We start from the raw sequence: 13,297 nt of genomic DNA on the forward strand, positions 1-13,297 counted from the left end.
CAGGCTCCTGAGCAGTGCAGGCAGAAGCATCATTATTCTTGAGCATGAGGTGAATTATTCAAAAGTACAGGATGTAAATAAGGAACTGCCTGAAGGTTCACCTTGTTTATTATGGCCACAATGTAGAAACTTGTGTTTTACATGGCTTTCATTACCCACATGTGAAATAATAACCACAGAGCAGCTAATGGGCTTTTTTATGCAGCAGGTTTTCAGAGTAACCATGATCAAGTTGAACTCATTTCCCTTGGATTTTACTCACCCATTAACTAGATGGTCAGGCAGCATCTGGAGAAGTCCAAGCAGACTTGAGCTCTGATCCTCCCAGGCAGGTGTCTGGTCACCAGCCTTCCAGAAGGCAAATGAGTAACTTGATTTCGATGCCATGAGTATCTTAGGGTAGCCCAAAAATGAGAGCAGCTGATAGCACTGCTCTCAGAGACCTGACATCGGTGTTGCCACTCTCCAGCTGCTTCTTACAGCTGAAGGGAAATCCACCCAAGAGGATTGCCATGAAAGACCCCTGAGCTTTCCCAGCCTACAGGCACCTAAGGAGTTGGTCTATTGCTCTGTGTCACTTGGATTTGCTGTTTTGAAGAAGAAAAGTCATTTTCTAGTCAGACTCCCCGGACAAATGCCAACAAGTTCCAAAAAACTCACTAAGAAAAAAGTTCCAAGAAGCAGCAAAACAAGGCTACAGATCTCAGGTATGAAATTGAGAAGGGTTATGCAAGAGAAACACACCCAACAGAACAAACTGGGTACTTTCCACCCCAACCCTGCTGATGCCAACCAAGAAGCCACAGGAACTCTCTGAAGGTCACTGCTAGACCTCTAACTCAGCAGCTCACCTGGAAGCCAGAGATGAGGAAGGCTCTTCCTGCTTGATCCAAGGGGATCTCCCTGTGCTGCTCTGTCCAGCACAGACCTCACTTGCTAGTCAGGACTCTGACAGGAGCGACTGCCTTCCTCCTCTCACTGGGACCAGGCTCCAAGACAATAAGCAGTGAGCAGGATCTCTTCCACTCGGGCTTTCCAACTTTACAATCCTATTGTGTTCATTAGCTGGCTCATTCTTTTTGGATTAAATGGGCTTCCTGTAGGTCACAGCTTACAGGGCTGAGCAGCAACTTGGAAATCAGAGTCACAGCATCCACTAAACACACTTCTTACCCAGCTCCAAATCTCTACTTTCCCTTTGGCCTTCACAAAGCTGGCACATTAACCACTACAGCAAACCTGGTGCTTAGATCTCTTTCTGAAAACTCATCCCATCAGCTTTAGGGACCCACACTGACAGGGCACAAGTACTTCAGAAGCCAAATTGCTACCAGCCAGGAGCTGGAGAGGTGAAAAGTTTAACTGAAGTTTCAGCCTGTTCACAGGGCTCTTGTTACCGTGTCAATGAAAGCCATGTGTCCAAAATCCCTCCAAGCACAAGGGCTTCTGCAAAGGGGGCATGGATTCTTCCAGCTCTTGGAAACTGCTGCAGGAAGGAGTGAACAGAAGCTTTGTATAGTACAGAAGGAAGAAACCCCCTGCTCAAGAAAGCTCTGGAAGCTCTGAAGTGGGAGGAAGAGAGCACTTGCCCTGCAGCATCAGCAGGAATGGCTTTTCTCTGCAGCATCCCTGACAACATGCTCAGCCACATCCACTGAACCCATCCATCCCCTCACTCCCTCCACATCTTCTGACCTCCCACAGCACTCCAGTTGCTCATTTCTTAACACCAGGCAACTGAAACAAAGGGGAAAGGAAACTTGTATGTGAAGGGGAGGAGGGAGAGGAAGGGAAGAGCAGTTCAGTGTGAGAAGCAGGGCACAGTGAGTGTTGCCCATGTTATTTCCTACTCCCTGCAGAACCCTTTTGTAGTCTGACTGCTCCCAAGGCACATGCCAGGCACCACAACTGCCAAAGGACTCAGAAATGCAACAGCCTGTTGTGTTGCCATGGGAATCAGGAGACAAGCAGTTAATTGATAAAATGGAGGCACACTAGATTTAAAAGAAAGAGGAAAGAAAAAAAACCAACAAAAAAACACAACCCCCAAAAACCCCAAGAACAACAAAAAAACAACACACATAGAAAAAACTCCAACCAACCAAAGAAAAAAGGACAAAACAACAACAAAAAACCCCAAAACCACAACCAAACAAAAGGAAGAAGAGATTCCAGAGCAGGGTCTTGTATCAGGAAGGAAGGAGAAATAAGCACAAACACTGTATTTACAGAAGAGCTTTACAGTGTCCCTAAAAGAGGTCTTTTTCCTTTTGTATTTTAATTTTCAGAGGTTTTTACCCTCAAACATCACCACATCACAAGACAGCCTGACATGCAGCACAGAGCTGCCCACCCACTGCTGGCTGCACTCCCTTTTCAGTGGTGATCAATAAACTTCTCATCCACTACCTAGCAACAAAAGGTGCCCCAGCCCAGCAGAACTGCCACTGTCACAAGACTGAAGACACTTCACCTTCGTGTCACTGGCCCCTGCTGTAGATGCCACTAACCTGTGACAGGGCAGCGAGCTGTGCAGTCTGTGAGCATCTCAAAGTGCAGCCTTGCAACCCCAGACTGGTCAAAAACAACTTTTGGTACTCTCTGGGCTGCTCCTCCCAGCCCAGGCAGGGCTTCAGGACAGTCCTGAGACCAGGGGACTGTAAATGCCCATTTGAAGCCAAGATTTTGTCAGTTGGAAAATTCTACTGCTGGCCACAGGGGTGCCAGCTGAAAGGAATAATGTCTGGTTTTACTGAGACTTGGAGACATCAGAGCAGCCTGGCTCGCTGCTTGGTTCAATGCTCAGATGATGAGGTGGGGATGACAGTCAGACACTGTCCCTGCTCAGGGCACCAAACATCTGTGCTGGATGATCCCATCCCATCCAACAGCCCACCACCCTCCACTGTGAGCTGGAGGACAATGGTCTTGTCCTCACAGCCACAAAACCATCTGCTCCTGGTGCAGTGGTTTTTACTCATCTGTTTACACTCTAGTTGTGTAAGCTTCTCTGGGTCTGCAATGACATTTCATCTCCAGGCACTGCAAAACTTCACTGATGGAGAACAGAGCTCATCAGAGCTTCCCCTCAGAGGAGGACAGCCCAGAGCATCTGTTCCCTATCACCTACAGCAGCTAGAGAGAAGGCAAGAGGGAAGGATGCACAACCTGCTGCACCTCCAGGAGCTGCCACCTGTGCAGGGAGACAGGGATGCATCAGCAGCTGCACAGGCACAGGCAAGGCACCCCCCATGGGAGGAGGGCTGGTGCCTGCTGCCTCCACAGCACTCACTGATGGTGAGGCCTTGCCACGTGGAATTTCTAGGTGCCCACGTGGGGATTTGAGCTTCTCAAAGCAACCTGGATTACGTAAACATGACGTTGTTAGCAATCAGGTGAAAGCCATCCCATTGCCATAAGGAAATTCAAATTATCAAGCACAGCAATGAGGCAGCTGTTTTCTGCAGGATTTATCACAGCCCTTTCCAACTGCAGGATGAAGCAGAAACAGACAGGGAATAGGTGCCTGGGATAAAAAGCAATATTTTGCAGACAATAGCCAACTGCCTGGCAGCACATTGTGGGAGGAAGGAGCCCCAGAGATTTATGGCTGGCTTGGAAACAAGGACTGAAAGCTCTGCAAGTTCAAAGCTGAACAGTTGGGGCCGTGATCTGGCACAGAGGCAAGCTCTGCATCTGGCACCCTGAAAATCCACTGCCCCTGCTGCTCCCAGGAATAACCCCAATGGATAATAAGATCTGATACAATTTCAGCATCCCTGTGTCTAGCTCCTTCGAAGAGAGGAGGCATATCCAGAAATAAAACTGCAGTGAGGAGGAAGACAATAAGAATGAGAATTATGAATGAGAAGCTAAACCGAGTAAGGACCACTGCAAAGTTGTCTTGCACTGAATGGAAGGAGATGCCCATTGAGACAAATATTTGCCTCCAGAGAGGCAGCTGGGAAGGGCAGTGAACCTCAGACACCCCAAACAAAGGCTTTCTTATAAAGGTCTCATTCAAGATGCTGACTGGTACAAAATCTGCTCTGCCACAGGCGAGACACACATTCTTGGTGCCTGCTAGAGATGGGAGGGATGGAGGAGCTGGGGGGGGTTACAAGCTATGCTAAATCAAATCTACTATCATTCTGAAAAGAAACAAACAGCAAAACTATGTATTTGTGTGTGAGGATTTAAAGTTCTTTTCAAATAAACAACTGTATTCAACGAAATATGCAAAGCAGGTTGGTTTTGGCAGTACAAGGCACAAGGGAGGCAAGTGACTAGTAGAAAATGCACAAGGTTTCTTTCACTGAGGGATAATTACCTTGCAGCATATGGATGGATCTATTCATCTCAAGATTGCAGTCTTAATTTTTATGTAATTATTACTTTCTAAACCATATTCTTTAAACATTCAGTTTTCAATACTCTATTTAACATTTTTCAGCCTTAAAACAGGGCCTATACATCACATCTCTGGAGAAGCACCCTGTTTTTACCAAAAATAATGAAAACAAAAATCCCACAATTTTAACAGCTTTGCAAGTTTAACAAAGATTGGAGCACCCATATCTTCTTCCTCTAGGAAGGAGGTGTGCCACCCCTCATCTCTAGAAATCACATACAGACACATCTGCAAAACTAGAATTTAATAAATGCCAGGTTAGAACGTTAAAGTAACCCAGGGTGTATTACAAAATAACAGTCTCCATTTTCCTTAAATAAACAAAAAAATCACTTCAGCTAGAGAATATTCCACACAGAAGCATTACTCACTTTATTCACCATAACTTATTCTCACAAGAAAATACAGTTTTCCATTCAAGCAAGCCCTCAGCTCTGAAGACTCACTCAGTTTTGTCCCACTAGCCCCATAGCCAAACTGGGTTACCTTGCACAGACCACAGAAAGTAATGAAAGACTAAAGAAAGGAGCATTAGAAAGCAGCCCAGAGTAACCTATGAGGTGGCCCCAAGAGCAGAAACAGCAAGTGGGGAGGGGGGAGATACTTACAGGAGAAGCTGCTGGCCGGCACGGGGAGCTTCCCTCCAGCAGCTCCCACTCGCTGCAGTCACACCGTATGTTCAGCTCTCTACAAAACTAGCACAAAGCTGATTCCTTGGAGCCTTTTCTTTCCAAAGAAGCATGGAGAAGCTCGAGGAGGAGCTCAGCCTAAGCCCACAAACCCCAGCACACACACACAGCACAGTTGTCTGCCGTTTCTGTGGGAATCTGTACGGCACAAGTGTGGTTTGGGGGCTGCTGTGGTGGAAGTGAAGACAGCTGCTCTCACTGAGCTGATCCAATGACAAAAAGAAAGAAAAGGAGGCAGACACAGGTCTTTAATAAGACATTTATAAACGCTTTCCCAGGCAGAACACTGGCACTAGCAGAGAGAGTGCAGCAGTCTTGGGACTGCTCTGAACTGGAGAAAATTATCTTGAGAAGCAAGCACTGTAACGAGCAGCCAAGTAAAGCACAGTGCTTTCCCTCCACCAGAAGAAGTAATTGAGCAGCAGGGTTTTAACATTTCATAGCCTTTTTACATATTGGAATTTTGCTCAGGCATCATTCCTACATAAAAACCCACTGGGATGGACTCTGGGACCATTCCTACAGCACCAGCTGAGGTGAGCAGCCAAGCAGTACACTGCTCAAGCAGGTGCACTGACTTATTCATTCAGAAATTATAGCATTAGCTCAGTCCCAATCAAATGTAGAATAGAAGACACCAAAAAAAAGAGCTTGGCTCTGTCTGGAGGGCAATTATTACTTTCTGGCTAGACTGGAGCCAGTTTAGGGGATCCCAGCAGCTCCCTGCACTGGGAACAAGATGCAGGAGAAGTTGCTGCGTGTGCATAACTCAGGGTATTTACTCATAGGGCATAACCTGAGCAGCCATGCACAAGCAGATCGACTGCAGCTCTAACAATCCATGGGAAAGGAAAGTTAAATGACAGGAGACAGTCTAGTTTGACTCCAGCTCTGGCACAGACTGCCTGAGGGCACAGTATTTACTCCAGCTATGGAGGAAGCATTATAACCTCCCACACATCCTTGGAGTGTTCAGTGATCTGGTTACCCCAGCCAGGTCAGATTAGCTGGAGTCCAGGGCAGTGTTTTCCCTGGTGTGACAGGTGATGAGACACTCACACCTGTGCTCTCAGTGCACACTGAGCACTGCAGAGGCCCACACTGCCCCAGCTCAGGCTCAAAGCATCCTTTATTGGGTACATTTGTGCAACTGGGAGCTGCAAGCTCAGGCAGAAAGTGTTCTGCTGGCACCATGGAATCTCCCCACAATTAGGGCTAGACATGGAGCAATACAGCACAGCAGTAAAATCTTCCTCACTCCTCCTCTCTTGACAGATAACCACTTCTCCTTTCAACCTGCTCAATCTCAGAAATATTTCTTTGGTACAACCACAAGCTTTATTCTGACTTTCTAATTTTACTTTGCTCTGCTTGCCTCTGGCAGGAGTTAGGATAATCTTCACAGCAATTGCTCTTTACAAGAGCTGCCAGCCTGCAGCCACAAATGGTATTTCCTCATGCCCTGTCTGCAGCTACTCTTGAAGAGGAGAAACACAAAAAATTAACACCTGACATGTAAGAATGAAGGAGGATGCTTTGTTAGCTCCTTATCTGAGAGGCTGATTTTCAGTGTGACCAGCTGTGCTGAGAAAGAGTCTGAGCCACTGGGATGGTACCAGCACACAGACAAGCACTGGGCTTTTTCCCTTGCATGTAGTTTTTCCTCTTCCTCAGTAGAAACATGACATCAGTACAATTACAGCATCTCTTTGAGAAGATGAAACACCTGAAAGAGGGAGATCAGGGGCCATCTCCAGCACCCCAGAGGAACCACAGCAGAGGTAAAGATGATCACCTCATAACTGCCAAGCAAACCTGGGCACAATCCTGGGGCTGCACTGCACTAAGCACAGCTTTGATTCATCGCTCCATCAGCCATTTATTCCTACAGCCATACATCCATGCACAGAGCAGGCTACACAGCACACAATGGACTGATTGTACACAGCCCCACGCTATGCAGAATGCAGTTTGTTGGGCTGGCTTTGCTTTGCCTAATCTAATAAAAAGGATATTTGAGAGTAGATTAACACTGAGTCATCTACTTCATTCCAAATACCTGGCTTAAACAGCTAAGCATCCAATTCAAAAGGCAATGAGCTGTACATGAACAGGCATCATTTGCAGAAAACTCAAGTCACCTATTTGCAGTGGGTGTCTTATTTTTATTTTTTTTTGGAAAGTAAACATGACCACGATCCAGATCTGATCCTAAAATACATGAGCTATGACACAAACATCGACCCCCCACAGCAAGTGCTCTCAAACCCAACAGATCTAAGCCACAGTGACCACCAGAAATGACATGGGCAACTTAAATGTTGGATGAAAGGAGCAGATCCTGCCCCAAAGCTGCATCCCTATTCTGATGGGCATAACCACAACCACAGTGATGCTACTGCAGCCTTACACCAGCCCAGCTGAGCAGGATTCAGTTCATTATATTCCAGCCTCCATAAGCTGAACATCTGTGGGAAGCAGATTTTCTTTCCCTGCTGTTGTGTGAAGAGCTATAGACAGAGAGAGCAGGAGGGCGTCTGACCTCCATATGTCTTTGGTGTGTGCCTCATCCACAATGAACGAGCTGAATATTAAGGATTAACTACATCAAATCCTTCTAAGAGTATCTAATCATTAAGACAATTAAAAGCAGACTCACAGTTATCTCTATGTGTTACCTGTAAAGCTGATTAAACTAAGATCGATTCAATGTCCTTTTATATTGCTTGGAATGCACTGAATCATTTCTTGGGAGAGGAATGCCACCAAAGGTACTTCTTCCCTTCAGGAGGGGAAGCAGAAAGGGTGGAGGAGCCACCACCTTCAAAAACCCCAGTACAAAAGGTATTTCAGAGTGCAGGAGGGCAGGCAGAGCAGCTCACAAAAGGCATGTGTGAGGTGAGTGCAAGCCCCACGCAAACAGCCGAGGGGTTGGTCCACAACCAAGCCAGAAAACTTTGGCACAGGTGATGCCACGAGGGTGAGAACAAATACACAGGGTCTCATGACAGCATCTGTGTCCAAGGGGGACATAACCTCCACAGAGGGCACTCCACACAGCCACAGCAGCGACGAGGGGACGCACTCAGGCTCCACTGATCCCTCAGCAGAGCTGTTCCACGGTTGCTCCCACTCCTCAGCTGTACCTCAGCCCCAGACCAGCAAAACAGCAACTCCCATTTGCAGTTTTTCCTGTTCAGCCCTTGAAAACAATCTTGTTTTCTTTCAGCCACCTGTTAGCTCCTTGACCAGGTCTGTGCAGATCCCACAGCTCTGGATACTAAGGGAGTGCAAATCTGCTGACACCATAACAGAGGGATTTGATCCTCAAACACCTCCTGGCACCTCAACCTCCTAATTCCCCAAGGAGCTGAAGACCCTGTACACACAGAGCCATTAAAATAAAGCAAGAACTAATCAAACTTCACCAACACCAGTGACACATTTCCAGCAGGATCACTAATCCGACCCCAGGGTTGCAGCATGGATTTAATTGAGGACAGCACTCAGACAGGAGCTGACAATACTGATCACTCCATGAGGCCATGATGCAAAACAGCAAAACCAAATGTTTGCTAGAAATAATAGCAGCCCCTGGCCCCATGATGTGGGGTCTTTTCTCTCAATTCACCAGCACGTAACACCCCAAGTTAATATTAATCAAGAGGCACAAAGCCTTTGAACAGACAAGAATTAGGTCCCTATGTCTGTGCCAGTCAATCAGCTGCTCTGGACATTACAATCCTATTTTGTTGCAGACAAAACAGTGGTTTAGTGTCTTTAATATTTATTTGAGAATTAGAATTAATAGATTGTTACAAAATCAGAGAGCCTCAGCAGTTTCTTGCAGCTTTATTAAAGAAAAACCTGTGTGAAGATGCCACCAAACCATCAATAATTACCTGAGAACAACCTCCCCAAGTTCTCTCTTATTACTGAGGCATAAATTCCCCAGGAAGAACACCACCCCTCCCTCTATTTTTTACCACAGAAAATTCTAGAAGCAACAGAAATTGCTTTTTACTGCTATGCATCCGGCCAATTTAACTTAAAAAACCTCCTGAGAAACTCGAGGGGCAAACAACTGATTTCCAAGTTAATTTACCAAGATGTTGCTGTTAACACTGTGGCAGATAAATAAAAAGGAATGAAGATTTTCCACTGGGAAAGGCAAGAGAAAGGCAGTAAATGCACAAGAGAGCTAAAGGTGATGGTGAGATTTAGGGTCCTCCAGCAGAATTGAGGAGGGTACAGATAAAAAGAGACTTGGCCACAGAATTGCTGAGTCTCAAATTAGAAGCAGCCCTCAGAACATAATCACATTTCTAGAAAATATATGTTTTTTAAAAAAGTTAACCCTCCTCATGAAAACCCAGCCCTGGGGCACAGCAGTAAATGTCCCTCAGGAGGGACCAGCCTCAGCCCTGATACCAAATTGATACCATTTTGGTACCCAAAACCCAAATGCAACTAACTGGGATCCAATACCCAGCTCAGGCTTATCAAACCCTCATTACAGCATATTTTAGTTTAATTACCCTATGGAACCAGTCATCCCCTTCCCTTTAATGGCCCTGGGAGCGTTACAGTCTGCTTCACTTTTATTTTTAGTGAACAAAAGCAACACACAGTGTTTGCAGAAGCAGACATCATGCCAACATTATTAGCCTAGTGCATTTATTCTTCATCAAAAATAATGCACAAGACTTATATGAAAACAAGAAGGCATTGCCAGGCTCCCAGAAATATGCTGTATAGTTTAGCTGTCAAGGCATAGATTTTGGCAGTAAAACCAGGTAACTGCTGAAAAACAGTTTGGATATTGTTAGCCATGCCTAAATATGAAATTCATGTGACAAACTTGCACTTGGCCATTCAGAAAGACAGGATCCATCTGTAAAATCTGAGGTCTATGCTGGATTTTGACTGAATGCACATAAGTCTCACAGAAAACTTAACAAGTTTGGGCTTTTTTGCCTCAAGCACTGAAGTCTCAATGTTGCCCAGCTCCTTCTGCAAATACAAACATTTCTTTTGTACCCTGTCTTTTGCTAGAATTTTTTTAATTGAACAGGAGATTTAAGAGCCATAAACAAACACTAGAGCCAGCTGACAGCCAAATGAAGTATGAAAGGCAAATTTCTCCTCCAACCACGTTACTCTAGCACTGCTCTGAGCAGACAAAACCCACTCTGAAATGTGAATGCTTCTCCTCCCAGCAGCTTTCACCTGTTCCACCAGCTGGGAGGGCTCTGTGGGCCCATTCATCACAGCTTCCATTCTCTTTCCATCTTGCAAAAGCAGGACTTTGCTTTTCCAGGAGGAGGGTCAGGAAGAAATGGAGACATATGAGCTTTGTAACAAGAAATCCAAGTATTATATTGAGCCCTTTACCTGTGACCCACACCTTTAGCACAGAAACTTCTCTTGAATGTGGGCTCAAGAGCAGTGACTTTCTTCACTTGAAACGTGGGAAATAAGCCAACTCATTGGTGGGAAATCCTCTCCTAAGGCAGCTAGAGATGAATTTTCAGTCTGGTTAAGGAAAATAATTACTGCAAAGCAGCAGAACTTATTTTTTCCGTTGTTCCAGCTTTACAGGAGAGAAGGGAGGGGTATGGCCAGCAGGGACACCACTCAAGGCTGATTTCTTCCAGGAGTCCATGTCAGCTGCCAGTTCCCCACTGACTTTCAGTGGGAATGACAATTTTGGTTTTTTTATTAAAAAGCCCACAACCACAGCAAGCCAGTGTACCTAACCCAGACCACCACCACAAAAGCTCTTACACCTAACAGCTCTGAGAGCACCAGCTCAGGTAAGGAGACACAACAATTCTCCACTCAAGGAAAGCTCAAAGAGGACATAGGATATTCCATAAGCTGAATTGACTCTGAATATGTTTTCAGGAAAAATAACTCTGACAGAGAATGTGTGACAAGCTGGCTCAGTGTGACTACAGCACATTTGGTCTCTAGAAACCCACAGCCATGAACTGTGAAATTCTGCATACACAGCATCTCCCATCTGCATCCACCCCCTTTCTGGTACATCAGATGTGACTTGTCAAGAGTACATGGAAATACTGAAGAGGAATCTCCATGCCTGGGGAAGGAAGAGAGAAATGAGAGACAGATAAGAGACACTTGATTCTCTACAAAAGAATATGGACAGAACACTGGGGAAAAGAGAAAGAAGAAATCAAAGCAACTTTGTGTGTTCCAGAGTAAGAATAAAGGGAAGTACCTCCACTTGCACTTGTGCAGACAAAATTAAAGATAAAATTAGGATAAACTTATGGGAGGGGAAGAGGATCAAAGTGTGAAGCTTTTTGGAGAGATCTGCAGGAGGAAGAGCAGGTACAGGCTGTGCAGGGGCACAGAGCAGCTCTTGAGCAGGACACTGAGTGAGAAGGTGTCAGAGATAACACTACCAGCCCAACCACTGCTATACACCCAGCCCACGTTGTTCAAGTAACGCCACTGTGCTCTGCTCTCACCTTCCAGGTAGGAATGGCTCAGTGCTCCACCATTTCCAAAAGCCTCCTGCACTGCCCTGAGAGGCAGAGGAGCAGCAGTACATCTGTCACCCAGTACCAGCCCACCATCACAAGACTTCTCTCCCCTTCTCCATGCCCACTTTTTTCCAGGAATAAAACTTAGAACGTCTCAAGCAAAGGCCAGACTGCATTTGGAGCCACACAGGGCACTTGGCTGCACATCCCTTGGTGACAGATGGCTGGAGCTGAACAAGGCACAAAGGAACTCCAGTGAACAGGCACTGCATTCAGCCCAGAGGTTGCCTTCACCCTGCCACTGACTGACCCTTTCATCCCACAGGACATGCACCAACTGTGCCTGCTGAGATGCCACTACAAAGCCTCTGGGGGGAAGAGAAACCTCAGATCTTTTCTCTCATTTTGATGTTTTTCATGTGATTAAAATCAACTGAAAGCAACTCCACGTCACACTGCAATTATAAATCCAGGCCCAAGCTCCTTGAGAGAATCACAACAGGGAGTTACACAGATACATCACTGGAGTTCAGGTTCATTTCTCAAACACAGTTGAGGGTATGGAGAAACAAGGGAGAAATTCAGAAATACAGAAAAACAACTTCAAAATACACAGCCAAACCTATCAAGCTTTTCCTTTGTCAATTTATGCTTCCCTCTAGCAAAAAAAAAAAAATAAAAGGATACTTCAGTATCTTAGATTTGGGCACATAATAAAGAAATCAGGCTTTCTAATAGTAAAAGCCATTCACACAAAACTGCAATCCAAACATTTGGTAATAATTGGACCAACGTGCAAGGGAAGAGCAGCACCTTTCCAATCCCTGTAGTGCTGCATCACAGCAAAGGATCTGGAATTCTGCCCGTGACCTCAAGCAGAGACTGGCCCTCAAACATGACTTGCAGATGTGCAAAAACCCAAGTTAGAGCTGTGGCTTTTACACTAATGTTTGGGGAAAGAATTTACAGTGGCAGAGGTTACACACACACGCACTGATGGTCACTGAAAGAGGAAAGAGCTCAGCTGGAAGAATCCATGAGCAAAGCACAGCCCCTGATGTGTAATAAGAGAGAGCCAGTGGCTCAGCAGCAAGGAGAGTCTGTGTGTGAACATCCTGTGCAGAGGTTGTGCCTGAATCACCATCTCAATGTGCCCAAGAAAAACAGAACCTCAAAGATGGGTATTTTTTTGTTTTGATTAAATAATTAACACTTCTGCATTACTCTGTCAAGAGACAGCATTGTCTTGTGACCCTCACTCTGCAGCATCAATATCCCAAATTAATTTGTTTGAGCATGCTAAAGCAAATTTTGGCCAATATTATCCCCTTGATTAGAAATGCTGTCTAAGAGGTGAAAGGCTTTCCTGATTCTGCTAGATGTTCTATATTTTAGAGGCTGAAACACATAGTAAAGTAACCAGGAATGTAAAAAGCAGCCTGAATTATAAGGACAAAAGGTTGACAGATCTAAAGCAACCAGTGACCTTCTCAAATGAAAGTGTAATGTAGTGAAAGTACAAGTTTTGATAGGATATACATCATCCTGACATGTTTCCCCAGAAGCAAGAAGAAAGCCTTTTTTAACAAAGTTAAATGAAGAACATGACACACGAAACTCCCATCTTGAATATTTACTAAATTATATATAATAAAAAAACAACCCACCAGCTAATAAGCCAGAAA

At 45.3% G+C, this 13,297-nt stretch overlaps 1 protein-coding gene across 10 annotated transcripts in view; it reads right to left on the bottom strand.

The window, feature by feature from the left end:
* The window catches only part of CLIP2 (CAP-Gly domain containing linker protein 2), a 62,507-nt gene that overhangs the window by 35,900 nt on the left and 13,310 nt on the right, over positions 1 to 13,297 (bottom strand). The window lies entirely within an intron of this gene.

This window comes from Cyanistes caeruleus, chromosome 21 (genome assembly GCF_971803275.1).
Source record: "Cyanistes caeruleus chromosome 21, bCyaCae1.hap1.1, whole genome shotgun sequence".
NCBI classification, from domain to species: domain Eukaryota; kingdom Metazoa; phylum Chordata; class Aves; order Passeriformes; family Paridae; genus Cyanistes; species Cyanistes caeruleus.